The 27584-nt window shown below is 44.6% G+C and overlaps 1 protein-coding gene and 1 pseudogene across 1 annotated transcript in view; both read left to right on the top strand.

Moving 5' to 3' along the window:
* Mapkapk2 (MAPK activated protein kinase 2) overlaps positions 1 to 27584 on the top strand; it is a 42482-nt gene that overhangs the window by 5138 nt on the left and 9760 nt on the right. The window lies entirely within an intron of this gene.
* LOC132649128 (U6 spliceosomal RNA) lies at positions 19367 to 19462 on the top strand (annotated as a pseudogene).

The raw sequence follows: 27584 nt of genomic DNA, 5'->3' as shown, positions 1-27584 counted from the left end.
TTCTATCCTATTGAGGAAGAGGCTGGGCTCCTGTAGAAAAGGCACATGGTATGTCCCAATGTCTTGCTCGAGTGTGGGCAATGGAGCCATATGCTGTGGAACCTGCTTTTGGTGTGAGTTCCATAGGCTGTTTGGTTACCAGCAGGAAGTGGGTCTGGTAACTGACAACTGTCAGCCTCATACTCAGCTCCCTGGTCCCCTCACAAGGAGCTTTCACATAGCTGTTCTCGTAAATGAGGGCATCAGTGAGAAAAAAGGGCCATGTCAGAACAGCTAGATAATATGTATACCAGTAAGACTGAAGTGTCTTTTCTAATCATGAGGACTAATCATTAGGATCATTAAGACTGACATTTTATATGTTGAGGTTTATAAGTTCATACATAAGTTCAAATATAAATGAACAGAGACAAGCCTGTTTTGGGGGCCCATGTACTAGATAAAAAAGTAAAATAATCAAAACTATACATTAACAGCAACAAAACAATCCTAAGCTCTCAAGTGGTCTTGGTTTTGGGCCCTGCTAACACATTGTGTGGCTTTGAGTAGGTCATCACCTTCTGGGGCCTCACTGCCCACATCTGAGAGTTGGGCTCTAGCCATCACTAGGCAAGTGTGGGGTGGTAGAAGAGGCCATGCAGGAGGCCACAGGCGAGTGGCAATAGAGATACTGGCTGACTCGCTCGGTATTGAATGGTCAGCAGTACCTGGGCCAGTGTAGATGCCCTTTGTTAGGTGTGCTGTGTCCAGCCAGCTAGTAATCTTTCCTGGCTAGCTGCTCGTTCTCATAGGAAAGCTTAGAAAGTATTCCAGCTCGCTGCTCAGTGGAGAGAACAGGCCGAGTCAACTCTTGCCTTGAAATTAGAACAATCTTAGTGGAGTGGAAGGACAAGGTGGAGATGGGCATCCCTTGCTTTCCTTCCCTAGACTCTGTGCCTTTTGAAGACATTGGGACATTTGAAGGTCACTGTGATTGGCTGTCAAGACTGTGCCCTACAGTGGGGCACCTGACTTGTGGGTAAGTATGGCTGAACCGAAGCTGTGATATTGCTGTTAGCTAACCTCTGTGTTGGTAGTAGACTTCATTCATTCAAAGGAATGCCTTTTAATTCATCCACAGTCTCAGTTATAGGCAAGGGACTGTTCTGATACTGATGGGGACTGATTCCCAGAATGGAGGAGGATGTTAGGATTTCTGTGTGGGTCCATTGGCCCTCCAAGAGGGCTGGTGTTTAAGGAAGCAGGTGGAGAGGGCACATCTAGAGGAGACTGCTTCTCCTTCTTGCGTACCAGTCAAGAGCAGTGGTTCAAGCACATGGGCTCTTGTGTTCTAGGCTGTCCTGATTTGTTTGAGGCACAGAGGACGAGGGATCATGAGGTTGGGCTTGGCCTCTGGCATTGTCGTGTTCTTGGAGACTTTATTCTGTGGTTCAGTAAACATCCCTGTATGCCAGCTGGGAGGTGGTGGCGCCTGGGACTTAGCTCAAGGTCAACCTCTATCTGCATGGGATGTTCCCCTTCGAGATCAGAAAAGCTACATGTTTATTCTGCTGTGAACTTGAGCTCTCCAGAAAGGTCACATGAAAGGGCACCTTATTCTTGAGGGATGGCTTTAGGCATCCCCTAACTAGTGCCAATTTGGACTCATCTGGGAGGTGAGAGTGGTGACTGCAGGTGGCCATCCGTGTAAGATGCCTCTGCCGACTGGAGGGAGCTGTGTTGTTGTTGCCTTCCTTCTAGTTTAGCTTCAAAATGAGTCTTCAAAATGAGGAAGACTCATTTTGAAGCAGAGGTGACATGATCTTTTGTCCCTGGAAGGAGAGGGAACCTGGACCAGTCTTACTGGCTTATGGCTGACTCCTGCTTCTTCCCTTGGAGCTCCTTGCTATTTGTCGTCTTTGTGGCAGGTGATTGAGTTGGTCTCTTTGACGGCATATTGATTATCCATGTTATTAGGAGCCCCCCAGACCACACTGGCCATTTACAGCCTGGCCTCCTGCCTCGGGCCCAGGACTGACATGCGGCCCCTCTGTCTCAGTGTCTAAAAATAAACTCGCTACTGCTGCACTTCTCTCTTCATAGCCAGTCCCTGGTGTCTGTCTCAGGTCTTGCCACACACTGAACTATTTATTTCATTTTCACCTGTGCCCTCCATCTGAGCCCTTTTTCCTTCTAGCCTGAGCTTGGTGGGAGTTTGGGCCAAACCTCTGTCCTGTGGGCTAGGTGATGCTCTGGGTGGGTTTTCTACAGGTGTCTTGATTCACTTGGACAAAGGCTCTCAGGGGCTGTCCCCGGGATAGGAGAAGGCCACACAGAGGAAGGTGAGTTTTTAGATGGTTAGGCCTTCTGCTGTGCTTGCCTCCATCTCTGCTTCTTCTTGTCAGTGCGTATGAGTTTGCCCAGGTGCCTAGCCTGTCTGGCCTGGGATTCAGTGTGCTACCTTGTTGTCCTCCTGCCCAATTCCTAAGTTACACTCTCCACCCCACAGTGTGGCTTCATGTTACCACATCCTGAGGTATGACCTCATTATATTGACTTCCAGGAGTAACTGGGCCCTGGCTTTCTGAGTACCTCCTTGCTGAGATGGGCAGGGCCCTGCAGGGCCTCTTAGCTCAGCCACCTAAGAAGGGCACCAAGAACAGAAGGCCCTTTACCCTCTCACTGCTCTGGCAGAGAAATTGATTTGTGTCCATTGAGGTGCATCCTCTGTCTCTAACTGCTGGGGTTCTGTGGAGCAAGATGAGGAGGCTTGTGAGGTGGGGTGAGGTCGAGTGTCTTAGCTGGAGACACTGGGCAGGGTATCTCCTTCACTTCCATCTGAGGACAGGCGCAGATACAAGCCATGACTCACATCCATGGTCTGTGCCTGCTTTCTGGAATTAAGGTGTATTTGAGGGGCAAAGGTATGTGGAATGAATGATAGGAGCCAAGAGGTAGGACTCAAGGAGTCCTCTGCCTTGGTGGAGTTAGCCATCTGGACCATATTTCACTGGCTGCCTTCTTTGGTCTGTTGTCCCCGAGGTCTTACTGTATCACCATCCACCATGGCCCCATGGTCTCTCTAGATGGGAGGAGTTGGGTGTAGTTGGTAAGAGTTTATTTTTAACTGTGACAGAAGGGGCCCCTGTTCTAGGAATAGCACACATTCTCGCTTTCCCATCTAAGCCTTCTTCCCCAGCCTCTTAATTCTTAGGAGAAAGCTGGTAGACTCTGAAGGAGCAGGCTTTTCAGGAGCTGGGGAGGAAAGACACTAAGGGAAGACTCTGCAGATTGCTTGCCATGCTTGGCTTCTGTAGACCTCTAAGTGTCTTGCTGTGGGGGAGTGGAGGATGGCCAGGGCCATGAGTGGAAGGAACTCAGAGCATCCTAGGAATGCAGGTAGACTGGTGGAGACCACCCAGGCCCTGGAGTGGGGTTGGAGAGGTTAAGCTACTACGGGATGGGGGTGGGTGTCTCATGCCTGTCCCCTCCTCACTACTGGCATCTAGGCCACAATGAGAGAGCAAACTGTATCACAACATTTTGTTAATGCTTCCTACGGAAAGCTTGGTGTCCTCCTCAGATGTTCCCCGGAGCAGGCCAGGGATGCTCAGTGACTTCATGACCTCTATTTCCCTTCCTCTGTGCTGTAAGAGAGCATTGGCAGCACTCCTCCCCTGGATTCCACTCTCCTTACATCATAAACTCGATCACCGAGGCTCAGTCTTTGAAAAAAAAAATTGGCTTGAGGTGTAATTAGGAAAGGAAGCACAGAGATAATGACAGGGAGTATGAGAAACAGTAAAAATTAGAGGCCAGGGAGCATTGGAACGGGTCTCTCTCTCTCCAGCTCCTTGGTGTGCTCTGGGTGTTAGTTTGTCTGAAGCCCACTGTGATCATGCAGGTAACTTCCTCTCTTCTGCCTAGTATAATGTCTTAGCCAGACGCTTCCCAGGTCTAGTGAGCTCCCCACCACCTCCCTCCTGCCATGCTTGAATATTTGCTTTTTTTTCCCCCCAATCTCATTCCTATGCATTTATCTCTCTGTGTCTTCTTTGTCCTCCTCTTTCCCATTCTAACTATGTTAACTTTTTCTGCCCAGAACAAAGTTTGGCCTTTCATGAAGTCTTTCCAACTGAGTTCCGAAATGGAAGCATATGTAGCTAAGTATCAGAGTCTGTGGTTAGCATGTATGGAAGGGCCCTGGGTTCAAGTCCTAGAACTCTTTACAGCTACTCTCCCTGCCCCAAGGGAAAAAAAAGTAATAACCTTTCCTGTCAAGGGAAGAGATTCTTACTTGTTATTCACATCTTAAGTGCATTTCTCCATGTGCAAGATGTTTGATTTAATACTAGATTAGGTAGTTGCTTCCTTGGAAACCTATATCTTTGTTTTTTTTTTTAAATTATATCATCATTTCTTTCCTTAAATTTATACAATACATTATTTATTTATTTATTCATTTATTTTGTGTATATTCGTGTGTGTGCTTCCATCTACTTTCTTGGGTTCCTTGGGCTGAACTCAAATCATTATGTTTGTCAATAAACACCTTTGCTTACTAACCCCTCTGACCAACCATATCCTCTTATTTCAACATAGTGACTTGATTCTCTCACTAAAAGCAAAATTCAGGATTGGGTGCATGGTAGCACATGGATGACACAGTGCTGGCTGAGCTCTGAGATTTAGCTAGGGTACAGTAAAGCCCTCCCCTGTCAGTGTGTCCCTGCCCTGTCTTCTGGTAGCTGCTCCAGAGTCATCTTCTGGGTGACCACTCAGACCTTCTGATTCAAGGAGGCAACTCATGTTTCTGTTAGTGGAGTTCTCATTCTTTTTTTTTTTTTTTTTTTTAAGATTTATTTATTTTATGTATACACCTGCCAGAAGAGGGAATCAGTTCACATTATAGATGGTTGTGAGCCACCATGTGGTTGCTGGGAATTGAACTCATGACCTTTGGAAGAGCAGACAGTGCTCTTAACCACTGAGCCATCTCTCCAGCCCCCAAGTTCTCGTTCTTAAAGTGAGCATTACAAGAGTTAATGCTTCTCCCTTCCCCCTTTTCTGCTCATCTGGCCCCTCACTTTCCTGTCTGTGAAGAAGACCCTCTTGCCATACATGTGAAGTGTGCCAACTTTTTCTACAGTTCTTGGCTAGCTCTAGACCCACAGTAGAGACATAGAGGCGGGCTAGTGTTTTCCGTCTGTTTGTCTTGTGCCTGTGTGTTGCAAGACAGAGCAGTGTTGAGCGTCACACTGCTGGGTATGAGGTCAGAGCTTTCATTCTCATGGGGCCACTTATCTCCTATGCCCCACCGCTTGCATAGGAAAGAGAACGCGAGCTTTGACCTGATTTCCAGCCCTACTGTTGTGGCTGTGAGCAAGTCCTAGGCCACTTTTGGATTCCTCACAATTTCTCTGTTTCTAAATCAGAAGGATGAGACTTAGCAAGACTTGTGCACTGAATGCCTTTCCTTCATTGTTACTGCAGTTCCATTGCTGAGAGAATGACTTCATGCTGGGAAGCCATGATCACCTGGGTCCCAGAGAGAAAGAGAGAAAGATAGGAAGAGCTACACAGGGAGCCGTCCTCAACTTTTTTTTTTTTTTTTTTTTTTTTTGGCCAGTGTTATTTTAATCTCCTCTCAGCTGTAGCATTTTTATTCTCTCATCCAGTGTTTGTAAATGTTTGTTTCCCCCCATGATTCCTCCTGTTTTCCCTGCTATCAGGGAGTCTGGGCTGGCCTGGAATGGGAAAGTAGTCATTGTCATTCATCCCTTGGGTTTATACCTTTCTGTGTCTCTGCTGTGCTATGAGAGGAAGTTGAAGGCTAAAAGCATTCATTCATTCATTCATTCATTAGTTCGTTCATTCTTTTTGTTTTAGCAGTGTGGGCTAGACTGTGCATTTCTAAGCAGGGTTTGTCTTAGGGTATCTCTTATCCTCTCCATTCCCCCTTCCCCTCCAGATCCTGAATAACTTGCTGCTTAAGACAGTAATTAGGTTTGGTGAGATGGCTCATTGGGTGCCTTGCTGCTAAGCCTAACCTGAGTTTGATCCTCAGGATCCACATGTGTGTGTCTTAACCCCATCTCCATTAGATGTAAGTAATAAAAAGAAAACTAGCAGTGCCGAGAATGACTTTTGTGGCCTCCCATTGGATAGATCAGAGCCTCATGCTGGCTTTGATTCATATAGCAACCTTCTGTCTTTCAGACCTCCATTGTAAGCTCAGCTGCTCTAGGGGCTTTTGAGTTAATAACAGGTTCTTATGGAGCAGGTGTGATGGGGCAAGGCAGCTGATGCTGTGCACGCCCTTGTTAGTCCTCGCAACAGTTCCGAGAAGTAAAAGCCAGTCTTCCACGGAAGAGAAACTGTATTCAGAATAATGAATTCATTAGCAGTTATTGAACACCAAGTGCTAAGCATTATTTTAGGTTCTAGGGACATATCAGCTTATAAAACAGACAAAAACCAGTCTTATCTTTAGGGGCTTGTATTCCTGTTGGGGAAAACAGAGCACAGTAATTAAGTGATATATCTGGCCAGGTATTAGTAGGAACGAGGAGGAAATAAAAAGGGAAGAGGCTGTCTGTGTGATGTTTTATTTTTATTTTTTATATTTACATTTATTTTGAATAGTATTTTTTTGTAGGTGCACATTTTGCCTGCCTATATGACTATGTATATGTACGTGCAGTGTCCACAAAAGAGGGTGTTGGATCCTCCAGGACTGGAGTTACAGATGGCTGTAAGCTAGGCCCTTTAGAAGAGCGATGAGTGCTCGTAATAGCTGAGCCATCTCTCCAGCCTGTGTTTCAGTTTAGTTGACAGGTTAGGAAAAGCTTTCCTGGAGAAGGTGACTCGTGGCTGAACCTTGGTAGAAGAGGGTGTATAAGACCGAAGGAATGGCCTAACTCTAAGCTTTGGTTTTCTCTTTTCTTTTCTTTTCTTTTCTTTTCTTTTCTTTTCTTTTCTTTTCTTTTCTTTTCTTTTCTTTTCTTTCTTTCTTTCTTTCTTTCTTTCTTTCTTTCTTTCTTTCTTTCTTCTTTCCTTCCTTCCTTCCTTCCTTCCTTCCTTCCTTCCTTCCTTCCTTCTCTCTCTCTCTCTCTCTCTTTCTTTCTTTCTTCTTTCTTCCCTCCTTCCCTCCTCCCCTCCTCCTCCCCCTTCTTCTTCATCTTTTTTTTTTTTTTAAAGACGGTTTCACTTTGTAGCTAAAGCTGACCCCAGAGTTAGTGTCTTCCTGCTTTGGCATCCCAAGTGCTAAGATAACAAGTGTGGGCTACCTTGCTGGGCTCTGAGAGTGCCTTACTCGAAAACCTGGGCCTTTTGCAGTTCGTGGGACTATCTCCAAGTAGTTCTTTCACGGTCCCATTGTAACATAGGTGACCTATCAGTTAATGTTCTTTTTTTAATATTTATGAAATGCTTACTTGTACAAATTGCCACAATGGTAAGCCATAGTTAGTAGGCCTTGCCTTTGGAGCTTACAGTTTTATACAAAAATGTATTAAATGAATGAAAACAGGCATGGCTACTCCACTTTGCCCTCCAATCTAGATCCTCCTCTGGATTAATGGATTAACAGAAAGGTTCATGGAGCTGGTGCTGGCTAAGTGGCAGAGAAAGGGCCACAGGTGGCCAGTAAAGGAAACAGACATATGGGTGGGCTCCCTAAAAGAGGGTGGGTAGAGATTGGATCACTTCATGGGGCAGCCAGGGACGGTGCATGGACACACACCTGTAGAGGGTTGGGGCAGAGCTCTAGGCAGCAGCTGGTCTCTAGGAAGTGGGTGGGACTGCAGGCTGCTCCCTTTTGTTTGACCAAGGAGAGAATGTTTCTGTTAATTGACTATTGTAAAGAGCTGGAGAGGAGTGAGGTAAGGAGTGCTGAAACTGTGGCAGCATTTTTGTTTTGTTTTGTTTTTCTCCTCCCTGGGCCTCAGAGCACTCTACATCATTAATTGTGTTTAGGCACATAGGTGGAGGCCCACAGCCCTGGTCCCCTCAGCTTCTGGGCAAGCAGAGGGCAGCTCTGGGGTAGGAAGGTCTGTCTGTTAATGCATTTGAGAAAGTGAAGCAATGGTTAGGCCTGTTTTTTTTTTTTTTCCTAAGCATGTGCTATGACAAAGGAAGTTGCAACATTTTTTTTTTCTTTTTATAGAGTAAGATGGAGGGAAAAAACCTTATCTTCCAGTAAACTTCAAAAAAAAAAAAAAGTGTGTGTGGTCTTGGATGGTTTATTGTTTGCCTGCCTCCACCTCCCTGTTCTTTTCTTATGTAGACTTTTTAGGGTATTCTTTCCCATCCACACCTTTCTGTCCTTCTCTGAGAGGCTGTCCTTGTGGCAAGCTAGCTCCATCTCTAGGGAGGGAAGTAGCCATGACTTGGACAGAGGATCCCCTGAAGGAAGGTGCCTGTCTGCGGCTCCTGAGTGGTTGCTGTGCGGACATGCACTTGGAAGGTTGCTGGCTCTGCTTGGGTGTTGAGGGCTGTTTGACTAGAACAAGTGGGCCCTGATGCCCACCTATCTCTCTTCCAGCCACCTGGGTCTGTGTTCATGTGGTATGTCATAAGGTTGAAGCAGCTATTGGTTCTCCACTCTCACATCTCCCACCTTCTTGGTGGATTTGTGTGTTTAGGAACAAGCAGTGTGCGAGGCAGAGACCAACACTGGAACAATCACTCATGTTCAGGTAGAATTGTGGTCATGTTTGATTTTGGCCTCTCAGCTGGAGCTGGGCAAGAATCCAGTTGTATTTGGAAATGTAGAGATGACGTATTTTCATGATGAAAACTGTGAGATTTGGAAAAGTCGAGGAACTTAACTGACTTTCTGTATTTCTTTGGTCAGAATAATTTCCTTTGTCTTGGCTTTTTGTACTTCAACAAAACCCAAAATTTCCAGTGCAGTTCAGCTTTGAGGTTCTAGCTTTAGTCCTCTAATGATGCTTGTGTGTGGGTCATCCTTGGGAATGAGGGCTCCTTGCTGGTAGGATGTTACATTGCCCAGGGCAGGTGTTGTGTTAATTGTCTTCCAGAGAGAAAAAGGTATATCTTCTGGCATGAGAGCCTTTGTTCCTTGTTTGCAGCACTCAGGTCCTGGGAACACAGGACTTTCCTCTCATGCTGTTTTCGTTGGACTTAATTATCCTGTCTTCAGGCTGGAAAGAAGTAGAAGGTTGGGGTCAGAATTTGTACCCCTGGATTTCATAGTTACTGAACTATGAAATAAGCCTTATCTCAAAGAAACCTCGTTGGCCAATGTAGTTCTCACATGTAGTTGTTTGAATGGAAATTAAATAAGCCCTACCTACGTCTCCGGTGCCCATTTGTCAGCTGGAGGCTACAGTTTTTATGCAGCACAAGTGGAGGACATTCTGTCATACAGAACACTTTCTAAATAGGGTAGTCATTCTGGTCCAGTCATTTAAACTTGGAGGGACCTGGGCAACTAGAAATCAATTGTTTAGAAAAGAATCTTTTTAAAGCATTTAGCTGGTTTATTTCAGACAATATCCTATCATAAAGATGTTCATCTAGGCTGTGGACTCTAACCCCAACTGACCATCAGATTTGTTTGTGGTTAACATTTGAAGATATAGCTTTCTGGGCAATTCTCCTGTGTCCTAGACTTGTAGCGGAAGTATTCAAAAGTGTATTATCTTTTTTGAAAAAAAGTAAAAATTCTCAAGTTATCATGCAGGGATGGGTTTCATTGTAGCATTTTCTTTTTAGAAAAGCTTTGTTCTTTTTTCTTGTGTGTATGCATGTTCCCATGCACATTTTGCATGTTGGGTATGTCAGAGGTCAAGGATACTTTGTGGAATTGGTTCTCCAGATAGAACTCTGATCATTAGGCTTGCATAGCAAGGTTCCCATGTGCTGAGCCATCTTGCCAGCTTATATTATAGCATGTTCATATAGATATGTCATTATATATTGTTCTATATCATCCCGCTACCTGACTAGGAATGTATATTTTTAGGATACAGTCAAGTCAGAGTTGCCCGAGTCTGGCAACCACCCATCTGTCTAGCGTATTTTTACATTTTTCAGTGACAGGGGCTTTATTCTTTTTCAAGGAAACCTTACATATTAAAAAAAATAATCTAATTACTGTTTATTAAGTAAAACGTTTGTTCTTGACCTTGTAAAAAAAACTTTGATGCTCTTACCTTCTTCAGACCCATGGCAAAATGCATCACCCTATGCTGTGTTTAGTCTCAGTGGATGGTTAGGCATGCAGCAGCGTGGACCCTGCCAGGCACATTTTCAGGACGCCTCAGTAGCCAGGGTTCAAGGGAGAGTAGAGATGCAGCACCATTCCCAGGATCTTTTTGGCTGTCAGACCTGACTGACAGACTGAGTAGAGAGATCTGGATCCCTGGGAATGACCTGGCTGGAATGGCCACAGTTACCTTTCATGACTCTGTGTCCCCTCCTGCTGTCATCGCTCTTCATGGTTAGCACATGCCCTACAGGATACCCATCTGCTTCCTGTGGTGACTTTGAGAAACTCAGCCATCCCTATGGCTTCTGTCTAGAGATCTTCAGTAGGCTCCCCTGTTTCCTAAGCATATACCCCTAAATCTATGATCTCTCTGCTAGGCACTTACTTCCTTCTCCCTGCCAAACACACACAGTTAACCCTTTATTTTCTCTTGACACCTTCCTTACGCTTATTCTTCTGCATCCTTTTTGCTGAGGTTTCATTCATCTTCTGAGACTCATATAAGATTTTACTTGCCCACATTCTACCACTCCGGGCAAAACCAACCGCAGATGGACCAGGGGCAGGTGATGCTGCCTGCATGGTTGCACAAACTTGAATTACTGTCCATGCCCCACCCCCCTTTAGCTCTGGAAGGACAATCAGAGTGGCTCATTGTCTCGTATTCCCACAAGCAGGCCCAGTGCCCAGATTCTTTAAGGTGCCATCTTACCGTGGGAGTGGATCCATGTTTTTGCCTTTTGGTTCTTTTGGGGTTTTTGAGGAGGCTCCGAGGAGACCGGGAGCCCTTTCCCCTGCCAGCATCCTCACCCTCAGCACCCTGCAGCTTATCGGCTCCAATGAGAAAAGTGCTGTTTAGCAGCTGATAATTAGCTAGCAGCCTTCAAGGCTGGGCTGCCTCAGAGGCAAAACTGGTATTTAAACAATAAAGTATTTTAAATCAAGTATTTAAGCACCAGCTACTATTAACATAGCCCTTCCCAGCTACAGTGACAAAGAAATGGGTAGAGCCAAAGAAGTTCCCATAGCCTTGAGAAGAGAGAGGCTGCCAGCATTCCCTTCAAGTCCAGTGTCTCCCAGGTTAGATTAATTTTGTAGAGTGAGCACGAAGAGAATTTGGAGAGACAGGGTAGGAATAAACTTGGATTTCTATAGGGTATAAAGCACACTAAAGTATTTTTATTTTAAACATTTTTTGTTATTATTAATTATTATTTCATGTTTGAGTATTGTGCCTGCCTGTATGCAGATACAGACCTTGTGCCTGTGGAGGTGAGAAGAGGGCATCAGATTCCCTGGAACTGGAGTTACAGATGGTTCTGAGCCATCATGTAGGTGCTGGAAGTTGAACCTAGGGCTTCTGAAAGAACAATCAGTGCTCTTAACCACGGAGCCACATCTCCAGCCCTGCATTTTTATTTTTAAATAGTGCTCCTTCAGTACTGCTTGGTGAAATCTCATGAGTTTTTTGTTTTTGTTTTTTTCTGATGTAGTTGAGATGACAGATGGATAGAGGACTAACACTGGGCTTCCTCCCTTCCAGGATGCACAGAGCTGGAGGAATTCCCCAGCCTCTTGATGGTGCCCAGACACTAACCACAGCCAGCAGCTAGGTCAAAGGTGTTCTGAGAAATGCATGTGCCAGGAATAGTCTGAACTTTCAGAGAAGAACAGCTAGCTCATGAGAGGCCTCCTGTGTGTTGGGTAGTGTTTAAGAGTGCTCTACCTCCTACTTGTGTGTGTTTGTGTATTTGTATGTACACTGTAGTGCATATACCTATTTGTGCTCAACCACCCTGGTCAGGAGAGACCTTCCAAGGTTAGCTTCATTGTGAACAAAGTAGAAAGTCCCCAGAAAGGCAAAGAGGCAGCTGGAGGCTTATTTTCTTTAAGTTCAACCCAAGGGCCAGGTGCTTGGATCTATTTAACAGATAGTTTTTTTTGGGGGGAGTAAGTTTTCAAGTTTGAAAGAAAATCTGTAATTTGAATATGAAGTTTTTGAGCAGTGGAGGAGGATCTGTGTGATGTTATTTATCTGGATGGTTGGGTAAGAAGTACTCAGGAAGCCTTTATGGTCCATACCTGTGGGTCTTCCCCTTGCTTCGTTCTCTGCTGGAATTAGGAGTGCTGGGGGCTGAGCTCCCCTAGGTCATGTGTGAAGGTTACGGTGTTGATGGCTTACACCATAGGTATGTTCATAGAGCACAGCCATTCAAGTGTTCTGACTGACAATGTAAGATGACTGGTAAGGGTTAGGATCAGGGAAGCCTCCATAAAGAATAAAACTACTTGGCTCAGTTGGAGAGATGGCTCAGTGGTAAGGTTACTTGTTATTCTTGCAGAGGGCTTGGCCTCCTTGGACTTTGCACTTATGTGGTACACTTACATATATTCAGACAAAACACTCCTATACACAAAATAAAAATAAACAACAATGAAAAAAACCCTCAGCAACTGCAACAATTAAAAACTAGCTAGTTCATGGTGAGGCATGCCCTTGTTTTCTGTGACGTGTGCACAGATGATTCATAGCCAGAGTTAGTTTGAGTGATGTGTAAATTCTGGCCCTCTTACCAGTTTCTGATGGTCCCTGCAGAAGCCCCATCACCATTGGACCCAAGCAGCAAAGGCATCGTGAGTGTGCGTGTGCATTCACCCAGCTGTTCCTCTCCCTCTTGTGGAACCTCATAGAAGAGGAAACATGTAAGCAAGGTGTTTGTACCCAGGGCCTAGGTGACTAGGAAGGAAGGGGCTGCTCATTTCTCCAAGCTCTGAAGCAAATCCCCGTGTGTTTGTCACATAGCTGGGGAGACATTCTGCATGTGTGTGTCGCCACATTAAAGGGCCTGAGAAGTTCTCAGTAATAGAAGCAGTTATACTTTATGATCTGGACATACAGGTCTCTCTCTTTCTCTCTCTCCCTCTCCCTCCCTTCCTCTCCCTCTTCCTGTCCTCTAATCCCTCCTTCTCTCCCTCTCTCTCATGTAGCATTAGCATCCTATGGCATACTATCTTGAGAGAAGTCTGGCGATTCAGAGAAAGTCACCCAAACTGAGCCAACACCTGTTGGAAAGGTTTAAGAAAGCTGTGCGTTTTGTGTATGTGTTCATGTGTATGTATGTGAGCATTCATGATGGGGGTAGGTGTGGTGGAGGAGGGACTCGGCAGGTGGCTTCTGTTAAAGGTGGCTCTGCCTGAAGCCCTTTTGCTTTGTGTTTCTGGGGAAGCTTTGTCCTGCTTTGGAAGCAATGAATAGAAGCTACATCTGCCAGGCCTGGGAAGTGCAGTTTGCAGTGTTGGGGGTGAACTGAGTAATTGGCAGACACGGTGGCTGGAGGCTCCCACTGCCCAGAGCTTCTTGGTATTAGGGGAAGGAGGGGCTGGGGCTCCTTAGGCAGCTGCTTGCTAATCTAGGCAATGGGAGGAGTAAGATTTAGCCTGCTTTTATCTCCCTGAATTCTTTTCTGACTACAATGCCAGGCAGCTATACTGACTCTTGAGGGAACAGCTAGGCAAAAGCAGGTGACTTGAAGGTTTTCTCCCCTCACTGGCTGGAGGGCTTTGGGCAACAGACCAGAAGATAAAGGCACCCACTTAATTCTCCATTATCCGTACTGAAATTCAAAATTGTGAAATAAGTAGAGTTAGATTGACTAAGGCTTGTGGAGGTTTAAAAATACTTTTTTAAAATTATTTTTCCTTTTTTTATTTTATGTGGATGGAGTTTTGCCTGTGTGTATGTCTGAGCAGCACATTGTTGCTGTGGGGACCAGAAGAAGGTGTCAGACGCCCCAGGGATTGAAGTTACAGACTGTTGTGAGCCACCTTGTGTGCTCGGAATCAAACACAGGTCCCCTGGAAGAGCATTTGTGGTGATCTTAACCACTGGACCACCTCTCCAGGCCTTTGTTGTATTTTTCAGAGTCCTGACTGGAATTCTGTTTAGAGCATTGTTGGTATTGGTTGAAGGTGAGTGGATGATCTCTAGATGTCAGGCTCCCTGAGACATTTCTGGAAGGCCTAACTGGATTCTTTACCTGGAACAAACCTAGGCCAAGGGAGTTTCGATGGCTCAGTGCTCTTCCTAGGCACCATGCTGGGAGTCTGATTATTTCTTTTTTTGTTTTTTATTTTGTTTTTGTTTTTGCTTCCTTCTTTCCTTCTTTCCTTCTTTCCTTCTTTCCTTCTTTCCTTCCTTCCTTCCTTCCTTTTTCCTTCTTCCTTCTTTCTTCTTCCTTCTTCCTTCACAGTTTCTCCGTGTGGCAGTCCTAGCTGTCCCAGAACTCTCTTTGTAGACCAGGCTGGCCTTGAACTCAGAGAGGCTTGCCTCTGCCTTCCAAGTGTTAGGCTCAGCAAGAGCCTAAATATAGGAAGGTATGAAGAGAACTCAGGAAACTAATCATCCATCGATGCAAAATTGCAAGAGGTTCATTCTGACCACTGTGCAATGGGGTCACGCCTGCTGGTCAGCAAGGAGTGGCACTGGGAGACAAAGACCTTAGGTTTTTAAAAGACAAGGCACGAGGAATTCTAGGGGTTGCCTTCTTGGCAATTCATGATTGGATGAGGTATTTAACTTTTAAAATAATTGGTTGGTTCTGGGCACCCTTAGGTCTGGTCAGCTCTGTAGTAAATATCTGATCTTCAAGTCAGTTTGGAATTTCCTGCCATATGAGATATAGCCACAGTTAAAGGTGGGAGAGTGATTAACTCATCTCGTGTCTGTTCTGAGGAGTGGGGGTTACAGGCTTTGGATCAAAGGTCAGGAGAAGGATTGGGGCCATTTGGCCCAGTTTCCAAACAAAGCTCATCTCACAGGCACCAGCCGGTGATTTTCTCTCCATTTAGTAGAGATCTCTGCTTGTTCTCTTCCTTATCTCTGCCCTCACAGATGGCTAATGTCAGGAACTTTTACATTCCTAGGCTCCCTGGAGAAGCACTAAGAGGCTTTAATTAACATGGACCTAAAACTTGAAAATATAAGTTATAAGGCAATTAAACATAGGTTACAAAGTTAGTCTGATTCTTTCACAAGTGCTAGGATTAAAGGCATGTGCCACCACCGGCATTGTCTGGTTTTTCTAGGATAATTCATACTTGGGGACAAGTAGGAATCAGTCCTTTCCTGGGGTTCATATGCTGGCACTGCCAGGAGGCCTCAGTGTGACTCAGGCTTAGCCAGGTTTCCTATCTCTGTTGTACTGGTTTAACTGTTTTTAGTCTGCTTTCTCCCTTTTGAGCTTTTACAGAGGAGTTAGTGTGTCCTCAGCAAGGACTAAGTGGGATGTCCTTAATTTTTCAGTTCTTTGGCATGTTCACTGGTCTCATACATAACTGGAGGCCCAGTCACTGAAATGGGGGAGGGGCAAGCTCTGTGGAGAAAAGGGTCATGCCAGTCTTGAGACTGGGAAGGCCAGCCTTGGTTTGAGAAGCAGCAGCATTAGCCACTGCTGCCAACTGGGGTTGTGGCTACAGACTCTTGGCCACCAGGGTGTCTGAAGGGACCATTAGTTGTGACTCTCCAAGACTGGTATAGTTCTCTGGTAGGGAAGGAACCTCTAGTCACTGAGGTGGAAGTGGGCTGAGGGGTAGAGAAGCTGAACACGTGAGAGGAGCGTGGGATGACTGCCCCATCAGCTGGGGATGCATCACTGCTGATGGGAAGACAGCTTCCAGAGGAATTGGTCATGTGGAAACTTACCCCCTGGTTGAGCTTTATTTATTCAGAAATCTTCACTTTTTCCAGGTTGAGGAGGTGTCAGCTATTTACCCAAGTTCCTGAAGGCTAGGAAGCAGGGTGGTGGCTGAGCCTAATGCTCTAGTGGCTGCCTGTCCATATCTTCAGGTCGGCGCCTCTAACTGATCGTAGGGTTCTAGCCAGAATGCAGTGTGCTTGTAGTTGGGAAAAGCTGGCATTGCCCCACCATTGCCTCTTGTAGACCTTGTGTCAGCTTGCAGATGCAGCCGATCCGGATCTAGATGATATCCTGCTGTTTTGTGTGCTGAGGATCTCAGGTTTTTCCTTGGTGACTGGCACAGTTATGCCATGGTAGGAGCAGGACTTCCTGTACCCCAGGCACTGCAGGGACTTCTACCGAGCTCTTTTTCAGGGTCTTGACCTCTGTATTCGTTATTTTGTTGTTGCTATGATAAAGTACCATGACCAAACAAAGGCAATTTAAGGAAAGAGTTTATTTTGCTTTACAGTTTCAGAAGGATGAGAGTCCATCATGGCAAGCCAGCAGTAGGCATGGTGGCAGGAGCAGAACTAAGAGACTAAGTACATCTTGAAGTGTAGAGGAACCGGAAGTGAAGCTTTTAAACTCTCAAAGATCCCAGTGACTATCTTTACTCTAGATAGGCTGTAATCTCCAAACAGTGCCACCATCTGGGGCCCAGGTGTTGAAATGCCTGAGTCTGTAAGGGGCATTTCTTGTTCAAGCTGTCACTCATCCATCCATCTTTGACTTCTGCCAGTGGCCTAGTAGTTGTTTTATTTTGTGAGACGTTTTTATTTGAAATGTATATTTTCTCTTTCTTTTAAGTTTTTGAGTTAAGAAGCTCCAGATGGTTCAGGTTTCTTGTAGGCTGTGATAGCTAGGAGGGGTTGGTTCCTGGCGTCCTATGCTTTTCTGGGGAGACCCACAGGTGTATTCATGCCAGGTGTGTCTTAGATCATACAAGGAAGAAAATAGTAAGAGTAACTTGTCTGCAGTTTCTCAGGAAGCTAATTGTAGCGCTTAAGTTAGAACCAGCTTGCTCTGCATTCCTTCATATTCTTTGATTTTTTTGACAAGGTCTATCACATGTTGTCTAAGCAGCCAGATTTAGATGATCTATGTTACTGGATTAGGAAGTGGAGACAGAGAAGGTAATCTTACAGTTATTGAAGTTGGACTTTTGAAAATATGAGTGAATTTTTTTTTTATCCAGAAAATTCTTATCTTTAATTCTCTTTGGCTTCCAAAGAATATAGAATAATGTTCTATATTCCACAAAGGCATACACAGACAGACTGGGGCTAGAGGAGCAGGCTTCTGTTTATTGATTTAAGTTTTTGCTGTGGCTCACTGGCAGAGTGGAGCAGCTACGATCAAGGCCGGAGGAGCCCTTGGTGGAACAGCAGGCTTTTGACGTGTGTAGACTGCTGGAGATGAGCAAAGCTCTGATTGGCATCTGTGTATTTGGTTTCTATCTGGAAGAGTGGTTTTTGGAGATGTTATAAATAGTGGGTTATCAAAGCTGGGCAGCACATGTGCTCTAATCCCTTCACTGGGCCCTGATCTCTTCAGCCAAGGCTAGAGTGGGCGGAACTTACTTCTGACTGTCACAACAATGCAGCTGGTCCCCTAGGAGCAGGAATTGATGATGTCCACCGTCTAAGCACTAGCTTTACGTTTGCTCTGTGCTGGCCAGAGTTGCCTGTTCCAGGTCAGCTTGACTTTCTCAGTTCTTGTTTTGAGAGGCCCTTTTGTGGGCTGAAACCAGCACTCTCTGTACACTTTCTCCCATGACCTCTGGCCACTGGTCCCTTGTGGTGCTGGAGACTGGCTGTTCCTTCTCCTCTCCATCACTTCTTCCTGTGAGCCAGTTACCTAGTTCCCACACTATTTACTGTATTGTTTCGTCACTCTTTTCACTTTCAGCTGACCGATCCATGTAGTTCATTGTATTTTGAAACTATACATTTCATAGCTGGTTTAGACATCTGTGCATTTCACCCCATACTTTCAGCACACATATGTATTAGAATCTAGTATTTGCCAATGAATGTGGGGTTTTTTTTGTAGTGAAATTAAGTAGCAATGAGATACATTCATCTTAATTTGATGAAGCTTGACAGAGGTTCCATATACAACCCAAATCTTTATGTAACAAAAAAGTTATTATTCTACTAAGTTCCCCCACGTTGTTCCCAACCATACCAATACCTACCCTTTTACAAGATGGAGGTTCACACGTGCATACACCATTCCACTTGTATGTGTACATATGTGTGTACCTGTGTATGTATGTGTGCATGATCTGTGGTGTGAGGTTATCCACATGGCTGCATGTGTTGGTGGTCTGTTCCTTCTTGTGCTGAGTTCTGTTCCATTGTTTGGGCACAATAATTTGTTCATCTTTGCTCCTGTGGATGGGTGTTTGGGTTGTTCCCAGTTTTGAGAACTGATGAATAAACCTCCACGTGCCTTCTTTTGTAGGTATTTTTCTTGTGACCCTTATGTTTTCGCTTCTCTTTGGTAAATAGCTGGCATGCGACTGCTTGGGTACTGGAGGCAGTTGCTTCTTGTTTCTAAACCAACTGACCCATCTTCTCACAGTACAAGACTAGAAAGCACCTCCTTCTCAATCGACTTACTCTCCCCAAGATGGTGGCCTCTCCTTGGAGCCCACCCAACTTTTTCAGGAAGAGGAAAGTGGCTATCTTATAAAACTTTACCATTGTTGACTTGCTCGCTGCCACTGAGGAAAGTAGAGTTTAGTCCTCTCTTGGTCATACCCCATGGAATTTTAGGACTGTTACTGCTTTGACTCCTTGACTGCCCCTGGAGGGTTCTCTTCTTCAGGTCTGTTGCTGTGGTTTACCAGACTATTTCTCTTGCATTGTGGTTCTCAGCTCTACAGCCTGGTTGTTTTCTTCTGAGAAGGAGCACAGATCTCACTGTGTGGCCTAGAACTGAGCAAACAGCTCTCGATATGATTTTTATGTGAGCAGTGCAGAAAGTGCATGGAGCTGTGCCACATCAGATGCGCCATCAAAGTGCTGCCCCTCTGTTATGCTATTAAGATACTCAGCATGATGTCATGTTGAGCCTTTGATACTGAAAACATAGCTGTATATGTTGTGCTCGCCATTGTGTCATTTAATCCTTGCTTCCATCTGATGAAGAAGCTTCTGCTAAAATTAGCTTAATCAGGACTCTTGTTTAAGTCAGTCTTCCTTATTGACTAGATTCATCTTTGTGTTGGGGGCTCGGGAGTGGGGTTGGGGCAGAGGGTGATATTGTCCTATGCTTTATAGGAATTAGCAGCATTACGGCCTCTACTCAATAGGTGCAGTTGCAACATGTTCCCCAAAGCAGTGATGTTCAACAGTTTTGCCAGACACTGCCAAGTGTGCGTTTAGGGGCAAACATCATACTAGTTTGGTGGTACCAGTTCACTAAAATTGGAACCAATAGTTAGAAGATTAACATGGCCCCTGCACATTTCATGCACATTCATGAAGTAGTCCATATTTTTAAGTTTTGTTTCTTCTCCACTTTCTAGAGGATGAGTCTGTGTTAGGAATGTGGGGCAGTATTCCTCTTGGAGATAATCATGTAGAGCTGGATTGGAATAATTTGTTCTTGCCTATCAGGAAATAGATCCAGGTGGGTATAGCAACCTAGTTTGAAAATCAGCTGTAGCTTTTCCTAGAGCTAATCGCTACAGCTGTTTAGTGTGCACACTTCCAAGTTACATGGTTTTAGTCTTCATTTTCCATTGTTCATGAATTTCACTTATACAGATCAAATAACCAGTCCTTGGCAGCACAGCTCAGATTTCAGCAACCATGGTGTATTAATACTGCATAATTATGTACAAACTTTGAGTATAAACTTTGCTGTGCGCTCTTTAGCCCATGGGTCACTGTGTGGCAGATGCTTACAGTGGGTAGTAACAAATCATCTTTCTTTTTAAAAAGTCAGTTGGTTATTGGTTGGCTAACATCCTGGGAAGGTTTGAGGTTGTGTTTCTTCATTGACTCCTAGTGAGAAACTCATCGGGAATTTTGTAAACACAGATAGTTGATAGTTAGTAATAGAGATGGCATATCTGCCAAGAAATGCAAAGTGGTAAGTCTGGAAATGAGGATGGAGCCAAATATAAGTAGAATTCTAGAACTAATACCTAAAAGTGTCAGACATATACTGCTGCCGTCCAGGACTGTGTGCAGAAAGGAACTCAGAAGGCAGCCCACCACCATCACCATGGGAAGGGGTTCTGCTGAGCAGCGGTAAGGAGGCCTCTGCATTGGGAAACTCTCACTCTTGGATGCAGAGTGTGGAGTTACCAACCAGTCCCAACCTGGGAAGGAAGACAGCTTATGAAGCTGGCAAACACAGCACAGAGGCAGGCACAGTTTCTGTTGTAAGAAAGTGAAACACTCATCTCAATGTCTCTAATGTTTTAAATGAAGAAGTACAAGTTGTGTTCTAAAATTTCTGTATTCATTTATAACTTGAAGGAAATTTTAGTCCTTCTAGGTCATGGAACAGTTGTGGCTTCTTTCCAGCCCCTGCCTCGGTTTTCAGAAGTGTAGGTGAACATATATGCATGTATATATTTGCTTTTCTGTTTCAAAACATTACTTAAAAATGGGATCAGACTGTGTGTATTACATTTAAACTTGCTTTCCCAGGCAAGAGTATCCGAAGAGCTTGTGGTTTCATGGTATCTATATTCATTTGATCTCTCTAGCAGTTTCATCATTCTGTGGTATAGCTAGATCATGTATTTTTTCAAACCAGTTTTCTATTAAGAATGCTAGTTTATTTTCAATGTTTTCCCACCCCAACTAACTAGACATAGGCAGTGTTGAGTATCTTTGATACGTACTATTGTTGTCTCCATTTAATGGTTGAGGGCAATGTAGATTTAGAAAGTAAAATAATTGGTTACGGCCTGGCAAGCTCCCAACTGAAGGTGGTATTTGAATTAATTTTGGAACTATGCTTTTAATCACAATTCTTTACACCCTCTATTCTTCTTAGAAGTAGCTTAATAATAAAGACCAACAATAAATAAGTTAGCTGAAGAAGGCATAATTTTCTAAGTACGTTTTACTCACACTCAGTGAGGTAGAGCCATTATCCATACATTGTGTGTGGCAGAGGGAACTCAAGGTGGAACAGTAGGAAACTCTTCAGAGCCCCAGCACAGATGATGGCAAACTGACTGGGTCCCACCCCAGGCAGGCAGGGCCTTTGCTCCCTTGCTATCTGGATCTGACTCTTGGGAGAAGACTCTTTATTCTTTTGCTATTGTAGTGACTCTTTGGAAATATTAACAGGACTTTGGGGAGGTGATTTTGGCTCATGTTTTCTCCTGTTGCATCAAACAAACAGAAAGCCTGTTCCCTAAAACATTTCCTGGTCTCTTCTCTATTTGCCTTTTGTCACTTGCAGGTTTGATAAGCTTGTTGTCTCTGAGGTGTTCAGTCAACCCACTGGTACTGTTAGACAAAGCCAAGGAGGGCACTCCTTGTTTTGTCATGGGGCATATTCTCAGGGTTAGTCAGCACGCAGATTCTTCAATGGAATACCTCTCAGTTGCCATCTAGTGGGGGTTAAGACTTGGAATCAAAGAATGGACAAGACATTGCCTTGTTGTGTGGTAGGAAAAGAGCCATGTAGTGATTAACATCTGTGTTTTAATGCTTGCTTTGTTATGACCAAAGACTTAAGCAAACACAGTCTGAGGACTGTTTCATACTGGCTCAAGTTCCAGACAGTCTAGATCATGGTCTGTTGGCCCCATGTGCTTCAAAGAATATGGTAGAGGAGCGATCTTTACCTGTGTCAGACAGGGATACATAATAGCAAGACAGGAGGAGCCAGTGACAGGATCCATCCAAGGACTCACCTCTAGTGACCTGCTTTCTCCAGCCAGGTCTCAACCTCTTAGAGTATCCAGAATCTCCCAAAATAGCACCACCGATGGAGGCCTAGGCTTTAACACATGAACCCAGGGGAACATTTTATACTCAAGCCAAAACAACTATTAAATGATGTGACTTAGAAGTTTATGGGAAGGAAAAGGGGCTGGCTCTGCCTTGAAGCAGCTGAAGAAGTTCACAGGAATGGAGGACACTGTGCTGATTTTTTTTTTTAATAGTTACAAAGAGAGGGAGTCCAGAAATACCTGGTGTCATTACATGTAATGCAGCTTTAATCTTGGGAATGTTGGGAGATGAGAGTAGATGTGGAAGGACCAAATTCAGAATTTGGATTTTGTTATCCAATGGAGATGCTTACAGAAAAGCAGGTCCTGCTCAGGTTGGCATTTCAGAAGGTGTCCTAGTCAGCATTAACCATTAGCTTGACAGAGTCTGGAGTCAAATTGAGGGGCAAGCCTCCACTGAGGAACTGCTTAGACTGGATTGGCTTGTGGGCATGTCTGTGGGATTGTCTTGATTATTAATTAATAAAGGAGGGCCCAGCCTGCTGTGGGTAGCACCATTTCTAGGCAGGTAGGCGGTCCTGGCCTGTGTAAGAAAGCAATCCAGCAAGCAGCATTCCTTCGTGGTTTCTGCTTCAAGTTCTGCCCTGACCTCCCTCAATGATGCGTGTGACTTGGAATTATAAGCTAATTATAAACTCTTTCCTCTCCTAAGTTTTCTTCCTCCCCATAGCTTGTTCAGCCTGCTTTCTTACCAGACCCAGTACTACCATCCCAGATATGGCCCCGCTGATCACTAATTAAGAAAATGCCCTTTAGGTTTGCCTACAGCAGTCTTAGGGAAGCATTTTCTTAATTTGGTTTCCCTCCTGTCAGATGACTCCAGTCCACCTTGAGTTGACATAAAAGTAGCGAGCACACCAGGAGATGTCTAGGATGGATGAGCTGCGACACCAGTAAGTATTCGTCACTCAGACTCCGTAAAACTCATTTATGGAAAAAACAAACCACCACCATCACACAAACCAAAACCCACCCAAAACTTGAAGATTGGTGTGTGATTCTTAGATTTATCATTTACTAGCAACTTGGACAAATTGCTTGATTGTATCCTGTAGGACTCTTAGGTGTAAATGCAGCAATATTGTCTTGCATGAAGTATAACTGCCACAAGATGGTTTTGTATAAATGAAAATTCTTCTTTTTGTTTCTACATCATAGTCATCTGTTGGAACAGAAAGGAACACCTGTTTCCCCTAGTCTTTCATCCTCTTATCTAGATTAGATTACTATTTTTCTGTGATAAATACTTTGATCAAAAGCATTTGATCAAAAGCAACTTAAGAGTTTATTTTGGCTTATGATTCCAGAGAGTCAGAATCCATGCAGTGCTTACATGGGGAGGAAGCTGGCTAACTACATTTCTGTAGCACAGAGGAAGCAGAGAAAAGGAGTAGAGGAGGCTGTGAGCCCTTAAGCCCACCTCAGTGATGTCCTCCTCCAGCAAGGCTATACACCCTAAAGTCTCTGCTTCCATTGTTTAAAAATGTCACCTACCAGGGACCAAGTGTTCCAATACTCTGAGCCTCTGGGGTCACTTCTTATTCAAACCACCATACTACCCAGGACTCTTGAGCAGTAGTGCAGAGGGTTAATTTCCACACAGGTTGGATGTTGTGAGCAGAGCTAGTTTGGACCTATTTTATTTTATCTTGTCATACTTTGACTCCGTTCTCCAGGATGTAGTTTTGCCTTCTCACTGTCCTGTGTACCTGTGCAGAGGGTCCATCCTCCTGCATCACCATGCTGTCCTTCAACTCTGCTCCTTTTCTTCTGGAAGGAAGGATACCTGGCCTGCCAACTCCACCCAGTGTCAGGTGAGGGGTTCAAATGCAAGACCTAAGGCACACTGCTCTTCTTTAAAAGAAAATCATAAAGACATTGCAGACAAACAAAAAGTAGACCAAAAGTGGGGCGGGGGCGGTGTTAAAATACAATTTTCTCTATAGAACCTACTTACTGGTGATCAGCACTGTTAACTCTTTTTTTTGAGATTTTATTTTTATTTTATGTGAGTATTTTTCCTGAATCCACATCTGTGCACCATGTGTAGAGGCCAGAAGAAGGCATTGAATCCCCATGAGTAGTGTTATAGATGACTGTGAGCCACCATGAGTACTGGGAATTGAATTCAGGTCCTCTTTCCTTAAGGCTAGTGCTCCTAAACACTGAACCATCTCTCCAGCCCAGCATTATTGACTAAAAATATTCTTCCAAGAAGACTGTAGGCATCCATGAGGCTGTATATTCTTTCTCTTCTGACACACACGAACACACACACACACACACACACACACACACACACACCCTTATTTACAACTTGTGTGATTCTATTCTCTCCTATCAAATGGGTCTGGGGTTGAACTCAGGTCATCAGGCTTGACAGTTTGTGCTTTTATTCATTGACTAATCTTTACTAGCCTCTCTTTCCTCTGTTTTAAGAAACAAAGCGTCAACAAAACATACAAGGGGAGTTATATGTTTAGTGTCATTTTTTCTTTCTTTAATTCTTTCTTGAAACTTAAGAGCTACACAAAAGAAAAATGCTGTCCGTAATCCTTCCCACTTATAATAAACCTAAATTAATCTGTTATTGTGTTTGTGTCTTGTCTTGAGAACTGTGCTTTCACATTTACTAATGAAATGTGAGTGCAGTTCCATTTAAAAACTTAGGACATTAAACACAGCCCAAGCCTCACCTGGTTCCTTGTTTGCTTTCCCAATAATGACATCCTGTTCTCCCATAGTAACAGCTGAGAAGCCACTTCAGTCTCCCACTGAGTGCACCATGTTCTGTGGTCTACAGGTTACACGTCTTGATCAGCATTTCATTTGTCGACATTTGGGTGCTAATAGGCTTCCTGCCCTTGCAGTGCTTCAAGAAAAGGATGTGTAGGGCCATTATTGGATCTAAGATTTAAACAGTTTTGATAGGTATGGTCAGATTTATCCAGAATTAGAATTTTCAGTCCTCAGTGAGAATATGTTTCCTGAATCTTTGCCAGTCTAGGAGTTTGTTCAGATGTTAAAGTTTTGCCAGCCCAGTGCAGTTATTGGCCCTTTTAATAAGTGATCCTTTTCCTGAGTTGCAGCAGACATTTTAAGTTGGCCATCACTGCTTCTTTTCATTGAACTGTCTTTCTTATCCTGTAGTCATTTTTATGTTGTTGGTGATCTTTGCTAAAGTTCAGGTGGCATTTATCCATTGTGCATTGCAACTCTTTGGAAAATCTCTCGTTTACAGTGTGACCCTTTTTTTGTACCTCAGTTCTTTGCAGTTCTTTCTGGGGCATGAGGGATCATAGCAGGGAGAGTCACCCTTATTGGAGGTCACTTCTGGGCAGTGTGGCAAGGGTGTTTAGGGCTTTTGGGACTAGGATCCCTCATTGTCAGTGTTGCTTTGGGTAAAGATTTCCCCAGTCATAGTTATAAAATCAAGTAACAAGTGGAGAGTTGATTTTTATGTCCTGACCAAATGTATGGTCTATGTGCCCCGGCACATAGGGCTGGGTGTGGTACTTCCGTTTGCCTGCTTCTAAGGGGTCAGGGTCTGTTGTTGCTTTGATGTTGAGACAGGGTTTAGGGAAGCTCATCTGCCATCCTCATTGAGCTTTGCCAAGGCCCTAGCAGCCGATGTGCTTTTCAAATAATTTGCCGGTCATCTCTTGTACTCTGGAGCAGAGCTGGGGGAACACAGAGAGAAATGTGGCCTGTCTTTCTAGCCTGTTGGCATCTCTCAGTGGGTTTGGGAGTTGAGAGACTGCCTCACCACCGTGGCTGCTTCTATAGAAGCATCTTTTCTATTTCATTTGCAGAACAAATTCCAGACTATAATCATTTTGCGTGTGTGTGTGTGTGTGTGTGTGTGTGTGTGTGTGTGTGTATGTGTAGGTGTATGTGTATGTGTATGTGCCTGGAGCTTGTGTATCTCCTTACAATATAATTAAGTCCCATGGCTGGGGTCTCATGCTGTAGTTGTTAATGTTTTCCATTGTACCCTCACCCCTTGAGCCAGTGAGAGTGCACACTTAGCACTCTAGATTTTTCAGAATGAGGGCCTTGTGTGTGTGTGTGTGTGTGTGTGTGTGTGTGTGTGTGTGCCTCTTCACTGGGCCCCTCTGGCTTTGGGATGTGGACTCCTGAGGATCTGGTGGAGATAGCAAATGATGTAAGGACAGTATGTTCTGGTCTCAAAGCTTTGTGACTTCTCCAGGCCTTTCTTCTTTTACAGTTGTCTAACTAGAGTTAAGTTACTTTCTCTGTGTTTTGTGTGGAGGCTCAACTCCCCAGGCTTTATGCTGGAAGGGGAGGCCTAAACATTTTTGAGGAGACATGACATTCCACTTCTCCATGCGAAGGGCTCTCTGGGGTGCTAGGATAGGAATGAGTAGAGCTGGAGTGGGTCAGAAAATGGCTGAGCATGCTCAGTCTCCTCTGTTCCTTTCTGGGTGAGGATGGCAGACAATTGAGGGGACGTTGAGCCTGCACCCTGGGGGTGAGCCGCTTTCTTGCTGGAGATTGAGAGCTTAGTCTGTGCATTTGTTGGTTGTTGCCTGCGCAGAAGTGCTACCACAGAGGGCTTCATATTCCAGTGCTGCCACAGCTGGATGAAAGGTTCTATGGAGGGATTACTTTATAATGGATGACCTCATTTATAAAACAGGATGTTCCGTCTCAGAGTGCGCATCAGCCAGGCGAACTAACACAGTGGAAGTACTTACTTGGAGACAGGTGCCCCTCTATCTCAGTCATCAGCTGTGCCTGCTGCTACTTGAGTGCTCACTCAAGAGGCTGCTGAGACTTGCCTACAGTGGCTGACTTTCCAGGTCCTCCTTTCTTTTATCCTGCAAAGCATCCGAGGCAATGTGCTACAAAAGAAGTGTTTGTGGTCCAGATTGACGAGTTGAACACCCTGGACTGAGAGAGTGGTGAGTTGGTGCCACAGGGCTTTCCTCTGACCCCCAACTGCTTCCTGGAAATGCAGAGGTCTTGATTAACAAGACAACACTCTTGGTGCCTGAATTGGACTTTTGCATCACTCTTGGCATCAAATCAGAATCAGCACTTCCCCACTCCAGCTTTTCCTTTAAGTGGTATGTGGAGGGAAAACTCAAGACTGCACAAGTAAACTGGATTCCTGCTGGCTGGTGACTAGAGCTATGAATAACCCCTAAGTGAAGTGGGTGTGACTGGGATCCCAGCTGCCCATCTCAGGGGAACTAATATACAGGAATAGGAGCAGAATAATGATAGCACAACACTGATAAACTGCTTACTTTGTGCCAAGCCGCTCGTGGTAGTGTTCATCTGTGTACATTATATTTGCTTAATGTAGCGACCCCAGAGGCCTGTTATTGGCCTGTTTAGAAGATGAGAAAATGGGAGGCACAAGGGTTAGCAGCCCCCCCCCCGCCTCCCTGGAGTTCGCAGAGTGTGTGAGTGTGTGTAGGCAGCTAATTCGTTGCTATTGTTCTCATGTCTGCTGGTGGTCAATAGTACCGCAGGCCCAAGCTCCTCTCTGTCTCTTTCCTATCTGACTTTTGGTTTGATTTTAGACTGTTTTCAGGGGATCCCACGATGGAAGATCTGGAGGGAAGGCAAGGGAGTCAGAGGTATATAACCAGAGTCTAGGGCCCGTTTT

Source organism: Meriones unguiculatus, chromosome 18 (assembly GCF_030254825.1).
Source record: "Meriones unguiculatus strain TT.TT164.6M chromosome 18, Bangor_MerUng_6.1, whole genome shotgun sequence".
In the NCBI taxonomy this organism is placed as follows: Eukaryota; Metazoa; Chordata; class Mammalia; order Rodentia; family Muridae; genus Meriones; species Meriones unguiculatus.
The sequence above is the reverse complement of the archived record's forward strand: the minus strand, read 5'-3'. Positions and strand labels throughout refer to the sequence as shown.